Genomic DNA, 16,272 nt, shown 5'->3' with positions numbered 1-16,272 from the left:
CCCCTACCACCAATTCTCGGTGACAGACAGAAAAGAAGGCGAGACCACAGAACCTGCAAAGAGAGTACAGAGGAAGGGGACAGTCAAGGGTGGCCGGGAGATATGAGCTAAGCTGCAGGGCTGGGACTTCGCCTGCTGGACCAGGCATGCATTGTCCGCAGAGGAGGTGTCCAGATTCCTCCTAGACTATCATGGAGACTCAGGGTGGTGAGGCAGGCAGAGGCAGAAATCTGGTGCCAGCATTCACTCTGTGCACCCTGACTTCCCTGTCTTCTGCCAGAAGGGTGTGGTCATGCTAGCCAAGTACAGCCACTGCAGAAATCCTTCACCAGGATGGATGGAGTTCTCATCCAGGACCAGGGCACCAGCAGCTGGCTGGGAAGGAAGGAAGGAAGGAAGGAAGGAAGGAAGGAAGGAAGGAAGGAAGGCAGGCAAATAAGACCAGCCAATTAGAAAAGACACTCAGACCAGCACGAGAGGAGAAGGAAGGAGGGCTGGGATGCAGGAAGATGTTTGTGGACATCAGGATGGAGGGATGGGGAGACTGGGGCCAGAACATAGTCAGGGCTGCAGGCGTAGCTAGAGCAGGCACTCAGCAAAGCAGGCAAGTTCTGCAAGGCCCATCCATGCAGGAAAAGAACCATCTCCCCACTCCAGGCCTCTGCCCCAAACAATGCAAATGGTTTTTCAGGTATGATGAGGAGAAAAAGGAAGCCTTTGGGCATAACACGTGCCTCCACTGCCTGGAAGACAGCTTCCTGCATCTACACCATTTGGCATACTCAACGCACGAGGCATTTAAAAAATATCTACTACGTTCCAGGCAAGTGCTGCTTGGCACTGTGGACAACAGGCCGCAGCAGGCACCAGCGCTACACACGGAAGAGTTGGAGTAAATGATGCAGCAGTTCACTTGAGGGTAAAAGCGAGGTTTCGTCGGGAAAAACAAATACACACACACACACACACACACACACACTCACTCACCACACACACAGACTGGAAGCCTGGATAAACAAACCACATCACGGAGTGACCTCAGATGGTCACCTTGCTTCAACTCTCCGTCCTCTCGTCTGTAAAGTGAGGCTGATGGTAAAAACCACAAAAATGCATCAGGCACAGGCTGAGCATTCCTTCACTCAACTCATAGAGCCGGCACGGGGTCTCTAGCTGTGTGTGGGGAGATGAGGGACCTGAGATCCACCAGAAGGTGGGAGTCCCGGGTAGGCCCGCTTCCAGAACCTACCCTCGTTGCCTTCCTAACAAACGTTCCTCGCAGACTGTGGGGAACTCAGAGACACTGCAATAGCAATGCTTTGCAAGGATACACTGGTGTGTGTCCAAGGCAACAGGAAGGAATCTTGAGTACCCTGTGATACCAAAATGCATAAGTTCCCAAGGCTTGTAGAACTGGTGGGGTCCAGAATGCCCAGGGGGAGTGATCCATATTCCCAAGGCTTACTCTCCTTGCCCATTGCCCACAGAGCAGAGTTCTGCCTGATGCCAGCTCTCCCAGATGGGGCCAGCTTGGCCCTGCCTATCCTGTGTTCCGCCCCCGTCCATCATCTGGAGGGTCCTGCTTGGTCTGGGTGTCAGAGGGGACTCTCCACGGTCCCTACCCAGCCCCCTAACAGGTTGCGGAATCTCTAACCAGTCCTTGTACCAGCCTTGTTGAACCTCTCTCTGGTTTCCCACTTGCAGCGATGGAAAAGATGGTAGGGTGGTTGGTTCTACCGAGGGGAAAGTGCTCAAGCAAGCCAGAGCTGCTGTACAGTTAGCTGGGTAGGTAGGTCCAAGAGCACCAAGAGACCATTGTCTGGTCCGAGGAGGGAGACATCACTCCACCCATCAGGTATCGCCAACTGACCGTAAGCTCACCACCTCTGAGAGCCTCAGCCTGAATGATGAATTATTCAGCTCCTCCATCACCAGCCACCAGTAGAGCCTTTGCCTACTCCACTCTCGGGTTGTCTGGGGCCCAACAATAAAAAAAAAAGACCATGAAGCTAATTGCACATCTTCTCTAGGGAGACCTGGGCCCCCGAATGCAGAAATCCTCTAGGAGCCTGTGGGTGAAAGAGGTTTAATAGCCTTAAGCCCCACTGCAGGACAGCAGGCCACCAGTGTACAGGCTTCTGGCTCAGGCCAGGGCTCTCTCCTCTGCCCTAGAACCACACAGTTTGGGGTGTGAGTATTTAGGACAATTCACATACCTACCTACCCTCCATCCTGGGCAGAAGGCTCTGCTAGCGAGGGCTGGGACCCTGAACTCTAGAATGGAAACTGGCTGTCCCTTTGCTCTGTTCTCTGCCTCTCTGTTGGGGGCACTAGGGTGGAGGAGGGGCTCAGTCCGCCTCTGCACAGTCCCCAGAGAAGATGAAAGGGATTCCAGCTACGGAACAATGGACTTCAGTGAGATGCCAGAAAGAACTTCCTGGAGAGGCAGTAAGGATGGTACAGAGGAGAGCAGGGTGAGGGTGGCTATAGAGCTTCCTGTGAAAAGTGAGATGCTGTCTTACCCATTACGTCACTGTATCTTTGAACAGCATGGACAGTGTCGCCAGGCTCACGGGTGTGCAGCTAAGGCTCAGACAAGCTTAACGACTGAAATGAGGACAGACTGTAGGATGTTACAGGTGGCATGCGGAGGTTCTCTCTTCACAGGACTCTTCTCTGAGCACTGAGACACTGCCCCTGGCATTGATGCCCAGGTGTGAGCCGTGAGGGAAGCAGGGGCATGTGCTCTGTAGGGGCTAACTGCAAGGGTTCTGTGTCCTAGGCCTGTGCAGTTCCACTCTACAGACACCATCAGCATCTTGTGGGACCTCCTAGCATCTCCATGCCAAGTGCTCAATCCCGCCTCCTGTACTGTCCCTTTGCCAGGCTTCCTCCCAAGTTCAGAATCCGTCCATCACACCATGCCTCCTGTTCCCTGCTTAGATGTAGTCTCACGTGCTCCCCACATCCCCCGTTACCAACGGCGACTTTCTACCATAGCTTGCAGGTTCCGTATTCCCTTACTGGCCTTCAGGAGACTGGGGGCTCCTGAGCTCAGGGTGGCAAGGCCTGAAAAAGCTGCCATCTCTAGGAAACATTGAACACAGCCTCCACAGGGCTGGCTTTGAGCTGGCTTGCAGCGGGCCCTATGCACCTATCACTAGTGTCTTCATGGACTTTGCCCACTGGGAGATAAGGTAAGGCCTCATCGGAGGCTACATTCATCCTGACTTGCTGGGGGAGGCGGGGATGGAGAGGAGATAGCCCATGTGTTTTGGCATGGGGCCCCCAGCTTGCTACACTAGCAGACTGAGCATGACTCCCCAACAGGCTCATCCACACAGGAAAACTGTGCTCAAAGATGAAATGACTTGTCGGTTGTCACCTTGCAGTAAGTGACAAAGCTGAGACTCAAAGTGCAAGTTTCTGTGCCTCTAACCCCACCCGCTTCACCCTCCACTATACAGACAGTCATTGGTCCTCTAACCCCACCGGCTTCACCCTCCACTATATAGACAGTCATTGGTCCTCTAACCCCACCGGCTTCACCCTCCACTATACAGACAGTCATTGGTCCTCTAACCCCACCCGCTTCACCCTCCACTATACAGACAGTCATTAGTCCTCTAACCCCACCGGCTTCACCCTCCACTATATAGACAGTCATTGGTCCGAACTGGCTGGAGATACAGGGGTTGACTTCAGTGGGGCCAACTGCTAGTGAGGGGCTTGCACAGAGGCCTCCGACATCCCCCCCGGCACCCTCCCCTCCCTGGAAAACAAAACACCCCTCTGACATTCTCCAGTTCTCCCAGGTGGGACCAGGGCCTCATGGGCGGGGCCGCCGGGTATCCGGGTTGGGAAAACAAGCAGATTCACACAAGGCTCCATTGTTACAGGGAGCCTGACGCTTTGACCATTAAAACAAAACCAAGCAAATGGAGTGCTGACTATCACTTACGGGAAAGAGGGACAATAAGAGGGCTGAAGAGATGGCTCGGTGGTTAAGAGCACTGACTGCTCTTCTAGAGGACCTGGGTTCAATTCCCAGCAACCACGTGGCAGCTCACAACTGTCTGTAACTCCGGTTCCAGGGGGACCTGACACCCTCTTTGGCCTCTGATGCACAGACAGCAGACAAAGCACCCATACAAATGAGATAAATAAATACAAGACAATGGGAGGAACCCCAAGTCTAAGGACTTGCCCTTCCCCACCCAGCCCGATCCGAGAAACCTGGTACAAGCAGGTGGCTGGGACAGTGGATCCAGCGACTGAGTTCAGTGAGGCCTCTGTTGCTCTCCCTGCGACCTTTCACCGTGCACTGGTCACATGACATGTCAGGCACGCACATTCCATGCATGGTCTCATCTTAGACAGAGATTATTGCTACCCCCATTCTCCAGATGAGGAAAGCAAGGCTCGAAACACACCAGAGGAGTGAAGCCGGTCAGACCGAGGCTATTCCCGCCTGTCATGTCTCTGCTCAGAGAAGCCCCCGGTCAGCAGTGTGGCCAGGAGCTGCTCCTCCAATAGGCAGGGCTGTGAGACGATTCGGGCCGCACTTGGAAGCCACAGGCAGGTCTCAGATGCCCCGTACTGAAATGCCCTGAAACTCTGATAACTCAGCCTCGGGAGTAGCCCAGGCTTTCCCAGAGTTGCAGAAGGCCAGGAGCTACTGCAGCCACAGCTACCCCAGGAACCTCTTTAGAAAACAAAGGGATTTTAATACTAGAATCCCGTGTTCCAGAGAGCAGAGTGTCTTCAGCCTTCACAGCCAACCTTAGCGAAGACAAACCCAAGGGTGCCCACCCTGACCTCAGGGTGCCTATGGGTGAGATTTTTTTAGGATTCTTGGAGTGAAGGGGTCCTGACGCCCTTTATGTAGAAAAGAACTTTCTCTTTGAGTCTCTTGACTGGGACGGTGAAATGGTTGGGGGGGGGGCACTTTTTTTTTCTTTCTTGAGACAGGGTCTCTTTCCAGAGCCCCGGATGTGCTGGAACTCACTGTGTAGACCAGATTGGCCTTGACCTCATAGGGATCTGCCTGCCTTTGCCTTCGACGAGCATGCTGGGATTAGAGATGTGGGCCACCATGCCTGGCTAGAGCACTTTTCGCAGAGTCCACTCCTTCACCAGCTGGACAGCTACAGGGGGAAAGCCAGGGACCCCACTGTGATTGGCAACTTTGTGAGCCAGAAGATAAAAGAGCTCCGAGCAGGTCTTTGCATTTGGCCCCCAGCCTGGGAAAGGTCAGACCTTTTGGGCGGGCAGGGGGCGGGCGAGCTGCCTAAACTTCTTCCCCACCTGCCTTCTGGCCCCCCTACTGTGGATGGAGAGGTGGCAAGGAGAAAGGAGGGCAGTCTACAGAGGCTAGAGGTCCTGGCCACCCTTAGCTCACTGCTTCCAGGAAGCCTTCCCTGATGCTCCACTAGGCATCCTGGCCCTGATCTCCCTAGTCATTCTGCACTGTCCTTGCTCCTGTGTCCTCCTCTCCTCACCAGCCTGTTCATTCACACCGCGGAGCAACTGCCCTTTGCCTGGGATCCATTCCAACACTCTTCCTGAGCACCTGTTCCCTCTCGGCAACCTGCTTGACACTGGTGACATGAATAACAACAGTTTACCATTCACCGAGTCCTTGCTATGGGCTGGGGCTTTGTGTGTGTGTGTGTGTGTGTGTGTGTGTGTGTGTTCAGGGTGCTAGGGATTGAACCCAGGGCCTTGAGCATATTCAGAAAGTACTCCACCTCTCAGCCAAATCCCAGGCTGTGCGGGGCCTTTTGAACAATTTATGTGTAGGGTCTATGTCATCCTCACAACAGCCCTGGGAAGGAGATGATGTAATGGGCCCCATTTTACAGATGAGGTGACCTGCCTCAGCCATGTGAGTGGGACCGGCCCAGCCTCAAGAAATCACTTTTCAGCTTGGACTTCTGACACCCATGTGTTTACCTGTGGTCAGTGTGTTTCCCCCACAGCCCACAGTCTCCAGTGGTGTCACCTGTCGGTGGATGAAGGGTGGGGTAATGCTACTTCCTGTTTAAAAAAAAAATCATACTTGTTCTGTATCTGTTGGCGGGATCCCAAAAGGCTTGTCTCAGCTGAACCACTGCTGCTGCACAGGGTTTGAGAAGATGTCAGGTCCCCAGAGATCTCAGTCCTACTCCCTGCCCCAACCCCAGCCCAAGGTCCCCCCAGGCCAACAACTGTCGGCTCATGCTCACACATGAAGCAGCATTTCCCATCCAAACTCACCCAAAAGCCTCCTCCAGGAAGGCCTCCCTGCCATGCCCTGGATTCAGTTCCTGGGCTCTTAGTTAGCTTCTTAAGGTGTCATTTGTTCATGAGGGCAAAGAGAGCAAGGCAAAGGGATTCGCGGGAGGACCTGTCTGTGTGCTAGACCTCACCAGGTACTCTGTCTGCATCTCACTAGGCCCCACACATACCACTAACAGCTCATAGGTAGGTAAACAGATGCCAGAATTGAAAGATTTGTGTCAGGGGCCACTTGCCTCCCCTATCCTAGGACAGCTACCATGTGACAGACACCCTGCAGGACATTCAGGGGAGGGTTCTGCAGGCTGGCCAGCAGACAGATCCCGTCCCCAGGCTTGTCAGGTGAATGGGGGCCATGGGAAGGCTGGGCTCTACCTGCTTGAGAGGAGTCTCAAGGACTTCTGGGTAGAGGCATCTCCAGGCCTGGAAGGACTCTACCAATCCTCCCCTAACCACAGCAGAACAGTAGGCAAACCATGGCCCACAAAACTCTGGCACCCTACAGGCAGCAAAGCAAGGAGAAGCCGGCTGCCCTGCCAATGACCCCACAGTGGCCGGGCCAGCTGGCCTCTAGTCCTGCCAACCTGGCCTAACCCCGCCAGCTCTCAATCACGGCTAATGACCATGCTGCCTGCAGCCCAGGCCACCACCCTTCTTCAAGTGACCACAGTGCTCCTGGCCCAGAGATCAGCTAGGCTAAAATCACAGCTGCCTGTCCTCCCACATCCTTGAGCCCTGTACTGTACTGTGACCTCTTTCTTCTGCCAGGGTCACAAAGGACACTGCAGAGGACTGGACACCAAGCAAGACACAGAGGGGCTGACTCGCTGCCAGCAACATACCCTACCAGCCAGGACAGAGCCCAGGACCAGGGTTCAGTCCAGCATGGCCAGACACTGGCCTAGGAAAGAAGGCTTAAGTGTAGGCTCATCACCATAAAACAAATGCTTTCGAGGTACTGGGTGGAGCTGAGGGCATAGAACGGCTCCTAAAAGTTGGCTAAGTCTCCATGCAGTGACAGAGAGGATCAAAGATTTCCCACTGAAATAGATGCAGGCCTGACTCCCTGTTCCCTGATGTTTCACTGAGAGAATTTGGATAAGACAGAGCACCTCTCTGAGCACCAGTCTCTGGGTAAAAACAGACATTCTGCAGGATGACCATGATGGATATTGTATAAAGCGTGTGTCTAGAGTGTGCAGCCCATCCTAAGTAGTGAAGGGTATTACTATTACTAACATCACCATAGTAGAATTATATGTGCATGTGTTTCCTAAACTATAGAATATTATTACTTTTATCAGTATGCTATGACATGTTAAACACTTACAGGCAGCACCCCAGAGGGTTGGATGACGCAGGAACATCTGGGGGTGGAATTTGTGACCCAAATTGTGTTGAAGCAGATAGAAGTGAGCAGAGGAGGGGCAGGCATGTGGCCCAGATGATCCCACAAGAAAAAGGGTAGCTTGGTGCTCACGTGTGGTGTGTTAAACAGTGATGAGCAAGGAACCTGAGGCCCCATTAGCCGCTATGGCTGGCAAAGCCACACCCAAGGCTTGGTCCCCACTTCACAGAGGGGCTCTAAGCAGGGCCTCCACTCCTCTCCCACCCAATTGCTCAGCGCTGGTTCTGAATCACTAACCCATTATTACCGCTCCAGAATCCTCCTCACCCCTCCACCTGCCATGCCATTGCATTCCCTGACACACAGGGGCTGCCCTGCGTGTTCACAGTGAAGCACTTCTTTACTGGCTACCATTGCTGCCCCCTGTTACTTATGTGACCCTACAGTTGGCCATAATGAACTTGAGAAGCGAGTTTCACTATGATAATTTTGCAGAGGGGAGAAAGAGTGGCCATGTATGGTCAGATGCCTTGGCCTCCAGTCTCACCTTGAACAGGTGGCTGGAGCAGGGTTCCCTGAGAACCTCCCTGGCCAGTCTCTCCTATCCTTCCCCCACATCTCTGGAATCTTAGCCCTACAGCTGGAATCTTAGCCCTACAGCTTGATCCTAGCTCAATCCTGACTGTTACCTATAGGTACCTGTCCCCCTCCCAACAGTAGAGCGCTGGGAGAGTAATAGGTTCTTCTCGCTTTGTCCTGCTCATCCTTTCTCTTGCACACATGTGTGTGCGTGCATACACACACACACACACACACACACACACACACACACACACACACGTGCACGCTCAGCATAACCCAGGCTGAGGCAATCTGGAGCCTCTGGCCTCTGGTGGGGCGGAAGCCCGGCAAAGCTATTTCCCTAGCCTGCCTCCCAGCGAGGGGAATGATAAATTATTCACTGCGCCCTGCGCTGAGGGAGGCCAGACAATGGGCCAAAGGGAATGGACACCAGCTCCTGCCCCACAGGAAGCCACAGGAAGTGGGTGTGAGGACTGTTAGACTCCAGAGCCCCTAACCAGTCTCCCCAAACAGATTCTAGGAGGTCTTGTAACTCAGGAAAGGTGGCACCGGGAGTCTGGCCTTGCCCAGGGCCCGGTAAAGCCAATCAAAGTCTCCTGGCCTGCAGCAACCACCTGTGTTCTAACCTCAAGCAAGTTTGAGGTTTTTCCAGACTTCCTGGTCAAAACTCCAGTTTCCTTTCTCCACAGGGAAGGAAATGGATGGTTGCGCTGTGTGTATCTCCAGCTCAGTTGCTCAGTTAACCTTGGGGGAAGAGTCATTCCACTCTCACAGAAAAGCAAAGGGCTAAGAGAGAGACAAGACTGCCCCATGGTCAGGACTGGCCACCAGTCACTTAGCCTCCAGTCTGCCACTTAGTCTAAGTAATTTCTACACCGGCTTGGCAGACAATTGATGCTCACATAGTTCCTGCAGCAAACTCACCAGGCCTCGGCCAAAGATTTCACCTCTCTGGGCCTCAGTTTCCCCCACAGGGTAGCCCCAAATGACAAGTCCATACTGGGCACGTTCCACAAACGCCTTAGCACTTACCAGTTGTCTGCAGGATTCTCCCCTTATCCGAGCAGGTAACAGTGTTTAGACCCCACTTCACAGGTGCCACATCAGAAGGAGGCTCCCCGCAGCCCCCTGCTCTGCCTCACCCGCGAGCCTGTTTCCCTCATGTTCCTTCCAGCACATGGTGAGATGAGATCACAGGTGTGAAATTAGTTCATCAAAGGAGAAGCTCTGTTTAGATGCAAGGATTATTCTGAGGATTTGGGTCCTCAGGCAGAGGCGGGGGAGGGGGAATCCCAAACCCCTTCTTTTCCTTCTAGGCTCCCTGAACCCCTCCAATCCCAGGAACAGGCTTTAAGACCCTGCTCCATCTCCCAGGGGCTTTCCAAGGTAATTTCCCCAGACTCCAGGGAGCCCAACGCAACAAAGGTTAAGCAGTCCCAGCCAAGGCCACAGTGCCCAGACCAAGGCCAAATGCCTCCCCCCTCCCCACCCAGAACAGGGCATACAGAGTCTGTACCAAATATTCTATCACAACAGCCCTCTCCTACACAGATCCAGAGGCAGTGAGAGGAACTTCTGCCTGGGAATCGAGACACCTGGACTGTGGCCCCAGACCTGGCAGTCCTAACCATAAGACCTGGAGAAGTTTTTTCCTGGGCCAGAAGGGCCTTGCAGGTTCATCTGCAGCAACAGAGACCCGAGGCCAAGCCTTGATCTGAGCCTCAGTCCAATCACACATGCTCACTGCAGCCTCATACATGGTCACCCCAACCTCATAGCAGGGGTGAGGAAACCCAGCCACAAACCCCAAAGGTCTGAGAAGGGAAGAAGAGAGGACCCTTGATGGATGTTTGGAAATCTTTTTCAGGTCATCTTCTGGTTCAACCACTCACTGGCTTCAGGGACTGGGGCAACCCTGCTCCCCCCTCCCTAAGTCTTCAGTGTCCCCATTAATAATGTCAAGAAGGGAAGGCGGGTGAGTTCTGAGGGACCTACAACTCCAACTTCCACACGGCCGTGGCTTGGGAACCAACATGGTGAGTCCCTAAAAGATCAGCAACTTGGAGACCCTGGCTCTGGGAGGCCGGTTGTTACTCCAACCTACACCCCAGGAAGAGACCTTTCAGAACTGGGAAGCTTCCCACCTCGATGCTGGGTCACTTTCCCCGGGAGGTGGCATGTCTATAATCCAAGAGTCGCTGGTAAGGAGAAGTACCTCTTCAGTTTCATGATCAGTGCTAGGATTTTAGATGTCCCTGTGGCCCCCACCTTAACAATCTCTGGCTTGCAAGCTACCTATTTCCTTTCTTCTCTCCTCCCTCTTTGCTCTTTAAGCTAGCTCTCTTCATCTTCTCTATTCTCCCCAGCCTAATCCTCCGCACCGAAAGCAGAGGTTCTCAACCCAGTCACGCCTCAGTTTCCCCCTAGGTCCGCGCCCATAGCAATCACAATAGCTTTTATCTCAGGGAGGGGTCGCACGGAGCTTTGGCTAAGGCACGCTTTGTGCAAGGGCGGGGCTCGGACCTGCACACAATGGGCACTCAATAAGTGCAGGTTTCACTCTACTATCTTTTGCGCGCCCTCTCCTAAATAGTTGACTCTCTGCGAGTGTCCCCTCCACGCCCTCCACTGACCCGGGCCCTGCCTCTAGGCTCCCGGGACCGCTCCCGCCGCGCATCCGGGGCTCTCACCTGCAACCTCAGCTTGCTGGAGAGTAGGGCAGAAGAAGCCCCTGTGTTCTCTTTGGTGCAGGCACCCCAAGTCCTTAGCCCAGGGCAGAGGAAGGTGGCAGCTTCGGCTCGCAGCACTAGACCAGGGATTCAGTCTGACTGTCCTGCCTGCTTGGGACCCCTCACGGTGCGCTGGACCCGGGCGACGCCGGTATAGTTTCAAGTCCGGCAGTCCGGTCCAAGGCAGCTGAAGGTCTGTGTTCTCGCGGAGCCAGAGACCGGTGGGCGTCCCAGCTCCTGTACACTCAGGTCCGGGAGCGGGGCCACCTTGCGCCGACCGGGGGCGGAGGGAACACGGGTGGAGAAGGGTCGGTATGATGGGGCCGGGCGCGTCCCGCCTCGGAGCTCCGGATCAAGCAGCTGCAGACCACCGAGCTGGCAAAGTCCAGGCGCGGAACGCCGAGCTCGGACCGGCAGGGCAGGGCAAGGCAGGCGGGGCGCCAGCGGCCGGAGCACGGCGAAGTCTGCCCAGGTCCCAACACGGCTCGCTCTGCAAATCTGGGCGGACCTAGCCCAGCAGCGGACTCTGGATCTCCGTGCCGCTGCTCCACTTCCTCCTCTTACCCGCTTAGCGCTCGCCGCTTGCTCAGCCCGGCGCCGCAGCCTCTGCCACCGCCGCTGTCACACTAGCCGCCCACCCCCACCCGAGCTGCAGACCGAGCCGAGCCGAGCCGAGCCGAGCTCCGCCGAGACAGCGCCCGAGCGCCCGCGAGCCTGGCTCCGCCCTCAGAGGCTGGGGCCAGAAGAGCCCCAGCCCCTAGCCGGGCCGCGGGCAAAGGCGGGACAAATGGGACTCTGCTAGGCGGGTCCCCGCGCGGTTGGGCAGCGCGAGCCAATGGAAGCGTGGAAAGAGGGCGGAACTCTGTTGAACGTAGACTGGTGCGGCTGGAGGAGGACAATGAATGTAGTGGGCAGCTTGGGAGCGGGCCGCCTTTGGGGACCAGGATGGAGGGAGAAGCGCAGGGGCCTGGGTTGACGGCGACCCGGGAGAGCAAGGCACGGAGGAGGCGAGGTTGGAGCTGGGATGTCCCTGGGTGGTAGAGCCCGGGGCGTGGCGTGATGCTGCTGGTCTCTGGCTCCCCCTAGTAGGGCTCCTTGCACGAAGCTGCATTTGAAAGCAGTGAAAGGTTCAAATTTTAGGAAGCGATGCAAAAGAAGTTTTTAAAAATAAAGAACAGGTCCGTTTCCCACACTTCCCCTTTCTCATCGTCCGGCGACTCAGGGAGGAGCGTCGTTATTAGTTTCAAAAATAAAAGCGTAGGTGTGTGAGGACAATTCACCTCGAATCGTGACGTCTGTCGCCTGTGCACCGGCTTCCCCACCCTGCCCCTGTCTTTGAGGCTTCAGTGTCCTGTGCTGGGCACTGAGCAGGCGGGAAGGGTTTGATATATGAATGAATGTTTCGAGTGGGCGCGGGCGGGGCCTATGTCACTAATTGGCCTGGGGAGCCGTAGCATGAGGCTGCACATCACAGCTTCGTCTGTAAGCCTCACACCAATCTTATGCATGGAGTCCCAAGTCACTGCTGCGAACCAAGATTGAAGAGACCACGTGATGTTCCCCAGATTCCCGTTGCTGGTCTACGAGTCTACCCGTCCTCTGTCTCTGTGTGACATTCCTGGGCTAGACCTGCTCTGAAAGGCGGCTTTAGCCTCCAGTGGTGACGCTCGTTCAGTTCAAGGTCGTCCTCAGCTACTTAGAGAATTCAAAACCAGTGTGGGCTGAATGAGACTCTGTCTCACAAATCATAATAATAACAACTGATAAATAAGCCAAAGATGCTGCAGCTTGACAGGGAAGTGAGCGAGGAACCAGAAGGGCAGTGGACTTAGAAGATGGGGGGGATGGCATTCCTGACAGAGATCACCTTTGGGGATCTCTGCCTTGTATTTAGTTACTGCTTCCCCCAGCAGGTGACAGGCATGCTGAAGTCAAAAAGAGTTAGCAAGGTTAATAGGAATATGTGCTCCTGGGGGAATCTTGGCGGCAGGAGGAAGAGTCAGTGTTGGGGACTACAGAGAGGCGGATAATGGGGAATTCAGATTTAGCCAAAGAACCAAATATTTCTTTGGCTCCTCCTGAGTCAGCCAGATGATGCTGAAGGTTAAGCCAGGGGAGCCTGGAATGGGCTTTGTGTAAGGAGAGCCACGAGAAGTTTTGACACGATCACGATGGATTGTAGGATTTTCTGTAGGAAAACAAGTGTCCTTAGAACACATAGCCCGAGAGATGAGTGTCACAGGGCCTGCCTGAAGACTAAAGATGCCTGTGTCGAACTTGGTGATATTGGTGCTACGATGCCTTCCCATTGTGCCAGGAACCTTCTTCAGGTTTGAACTGGCAGCACCATCAAGCCCTGCACTCCTAGCCTGCTACTGTAGCCCTTCTGTTTCCACCTATACCAACTGCCCCGTCTTTCCTCCTCTCTTCTCTGCCTCTATATCACACCTCTCTCAGACTGAACAAGTGAGGTGTACTGTCTCCACACAGTTCCTCCAAGCGACTGCTCTTAGGGTCCTCCTAGGCTGTCGTGCACCCTACCTTGGGTTTATTCTGGCTTCCCTGTAGGATGAAGGTGAGAGTTCAAGGCCCAGTGCTCACTCGTTTTCTTTGCTACTGTCTCAGATTCTAGCCTGTCACACAATAATTGAGTAACATATGTCACCCTCTCTGAGATGCCTTCCTGAACTCTGAGGCAGCCTTTGGTCTGGTTCACTTGCCCGGAAGATTCTTTAGGCATGTCCGTGCCTCGGTCCCCCCACTCCTCATAGCTGGGAGCTACTCTGTGGATGTACGGCCCCGCCCACATGGCCCCTCTGATGTCTGGTGGCCCTTGAGAGACCTCCACATAAAGAAATGAATGAATGAGGGTCTCAGAGTAGAGCTGTCTGGCTGCCCCTGTTGGAGCAGCCTGGGGGGGGGGGCGTCAGATGAACAGAATGTCAAAAAGAAAAAAGCCTTTCAGAACATAGCCTCCCTGGGTGACTCCAGAGGTCCTCTCAAGGTCACCAAGCGGTAACCAGCACTGAGGTCTCAAACACCCACATCTGCCCCCTGGCTGCCCCTCTGAAGGAGACAAATTCTTCTGCTCTGGGGCACTCTGGCCTTTTGTGGCTAGGGAAGCCACAGTTTGACAGTGGTATGATTGGTAATGGTTTGTCTGGGAGGATGTCAGTGCGTGGACCGGCTTGGAATCCACGCCTGGAGGCTGACAGGAAACAGTAGCCTTTCTGTGAGCCCCGCTGCTCCTGAGGACCTTGTGCCTCTAGCCGGAGAGACTCGCAGGAGCTCTGCAGGGTACGTGTTTCGGGCACTCTGTGTTCTCATCCCAGATGGACACTCTGCTCGCAGGCTGACAGTTATCATTCACTTTGCATTCTTTTCTAAATAGGCCACCTTGTTGTATAATGCTTCTCCACTACATAACCTCTGTGTGTGATGAGCAGGCACAGTGCTTGGTGGCAGCGGGAGGGCCGAGGCTCAGCAGGCAGTGGTGACCTTACCTTCATGCAGCTCTCTGTTCAGAGGGGTCAGTGGTCTTGACCGAGCACACTGCACATGCAGGTTCTTGAGAGTTCCCTCCTTGGTCTCCGGTTCCACCAGCCCATAGTCCCTGTGTGTTTCCCTTCCCACAAGGGGAATGAATGTCCCATTGCTTAAAACAGCGTACAGGCTGGTTTCTCTAAGAAGCCTCCCCAGTTCTTCCAGTGGACAGCACTGTCTTACTCTGGGCACCATCTCTGTGAAGGCTCTTGCCCCTCTCTTGAAATGCATGCCCATGGATCAGGGTTGGTGGTAAGTCAGTTTCTCTACCCAATTCTGAGCTTCTAAGGACAAGAGATGGAACCTGATTGCCCCCCTGCCCTGAGATAGTGTGTTTTATTTTCTCACTCTACTCCCCAGTGTTTCCTAAACTAGACCAAATCCTATGCCTCATATTGGACACCCAGGCTGGGACAGGGACACCCTCTTGGTCCAGGGCTATCTACATGGATCTGTGTGTTGAGTTCTCTGTGAACACGATTGCCTACTTAGCTGACTGGGGCAACAGCATCACTACAGGGAGATCATGAGAGCTGGGTCCCAGTAATGGTTAATATTGTCAACCTGACTAGATCCATAATCACCTGGGACACAAGCCTCTGGGGCATGCCTGTGAGCGATTTCTCCATTGGATTAAAGTGGGAAGCCCTACCCTATCCTGTAAGCTGGAGTGACAGTTTGAATATAATGAAAGGGGCAGGCCAAGGACCCCCCTCCATCACTCTTTGTCCTGACTGTCACTGCAATGTGACCAGCTGTCCGCAGGACCCAGAATCCGTGACTTCCCTGCCGTGATAAATCGAGCCCTCACATGATGAGCTGAAGTTAAGTTGCCTTTGTAAGTAGGGTGTTTTGTCACCGCAACTAAAGCAAGAAGCATGCCGTTCCTAAGGCTTTGTGGATAACTCAAGACACTCAGGGGACTCCGGTCACAGAGACATCAACGCAGGAACTGCCGTGTTGGGTGAGAAAGTCCATCCATTTGTGGAGCAGGACTGAGGGCAGGAGGAGAAACTGAGGCTGCATAGCAGGAGTGGTTTTATCTAGAGCCACTCTGGAGCCACATGGCCCAGTCTGGAATAATGACTGCCTGTGTTAGCTCTGTGATCTCTCTGTGCCTTGGCTTCCTCATCTGTAAGGTGGGAGATGACACATAGGATGTTTTGAGGGATCAGGTGAGTTAGTTTTTCCTATCCATTTGGGTTATGTTGATAAGTGATGAACCCCACATAGGCACCTGATGGATTAAATGAAGATGGAGGGGCTGGTGGGCTTTGGTGTGCCAAGGTTAACTGTGGGCTCCATCCTGAGGAAGCTTCACTCTGAATAGTCCCTGTTTCTTCACCTACACACAGCATGGGGCCTCTGAAGACTCCAGGCTGCTGACCCTTCACGTCCCTAGCTTTCCACGTCTCCTGTGGCCCAGCAGCTACAATCTGTATAAACCAGGACTGTAGAAGCTAAGCCCATACACCAAGAAACCTTTATGGTCCCATTTATTGAAGATGGGTCAGGGAGGCTGTGGAGGGTCCAGGACACCATGGCCTTGTAAGAATCTGCACCCTGTTCCCAGCCTCAAATTTCTGAGACCAGAGTAGAAGTAAACAAACATGTCCTGCTGAAAGCATGGGTTTGAATGAGAACTGGTCCCACAGGCTCATAAATTTGAATGCTGGGGTTGTAGTTGGTGAAAATGTTTGAGAAAGATTAGGAGGTATGGCCTTGTTGGAGGGGGTGTGCCCCTGGGGTGGGCTATAAGGTTTCAAAAGCTCATGCCAGGCCCAGTCTAGC

At 54.1% G+C, this 16,272-nt stretch overlaps 1 protein-coding gene across 6 annotated transcripts in view; it reads right to left on the bottom strand.

Annotated features, from left to right (window-relative positions):
* Positions 1-11,639, bottom strand: part of LOC121459094 (glycerophosphodiester phosphodiesterase domain-containing protein 5) — a 77,236-nt gene extending 65,597 nt beyond the window's left edge. For 2 of the 6 annotated variants that reach the window (XM_041668610.1, XM_041668607.1), the window contains exon 1: positions 10,900-11,638. The gene's annotated coding sequence lies outside the window, so the exon portion shown is untranslated. Of the gene's footprint in view, positions 1-9,241; positions 9,431-10,899 lie in introns of those variants that run through there. The other 4 variants (XM_041668604.1, XM_041668609.1, XM_041668611.1 and 1 more) reach the window with 3 other exon arrangements.
* Between the last annotated feature and the right edge of the window lie 4,633 nt (positions 11,640-16,272).

The sequence above is a fragment of the Microtus oregoni genome, unplaced genomic scaffold (assembly GCF_018167655.1).
Source record: "Microtus oregoni isolate MIOR12 unplaced genomic scaffold, Mior012 000018F_ref0000195, whole genome shotgun sequence".
Lineage (NCBI taxonomy): Eukaryota > Metazoa > Chordata > Mammalia > Rodentia > Cricetidae > Microtus > Microtus oregoni.
Note: the sequence above shows the minus strand (reverse complement) of the source record. Positions and strands in the feature narration are given on the sequence as shown.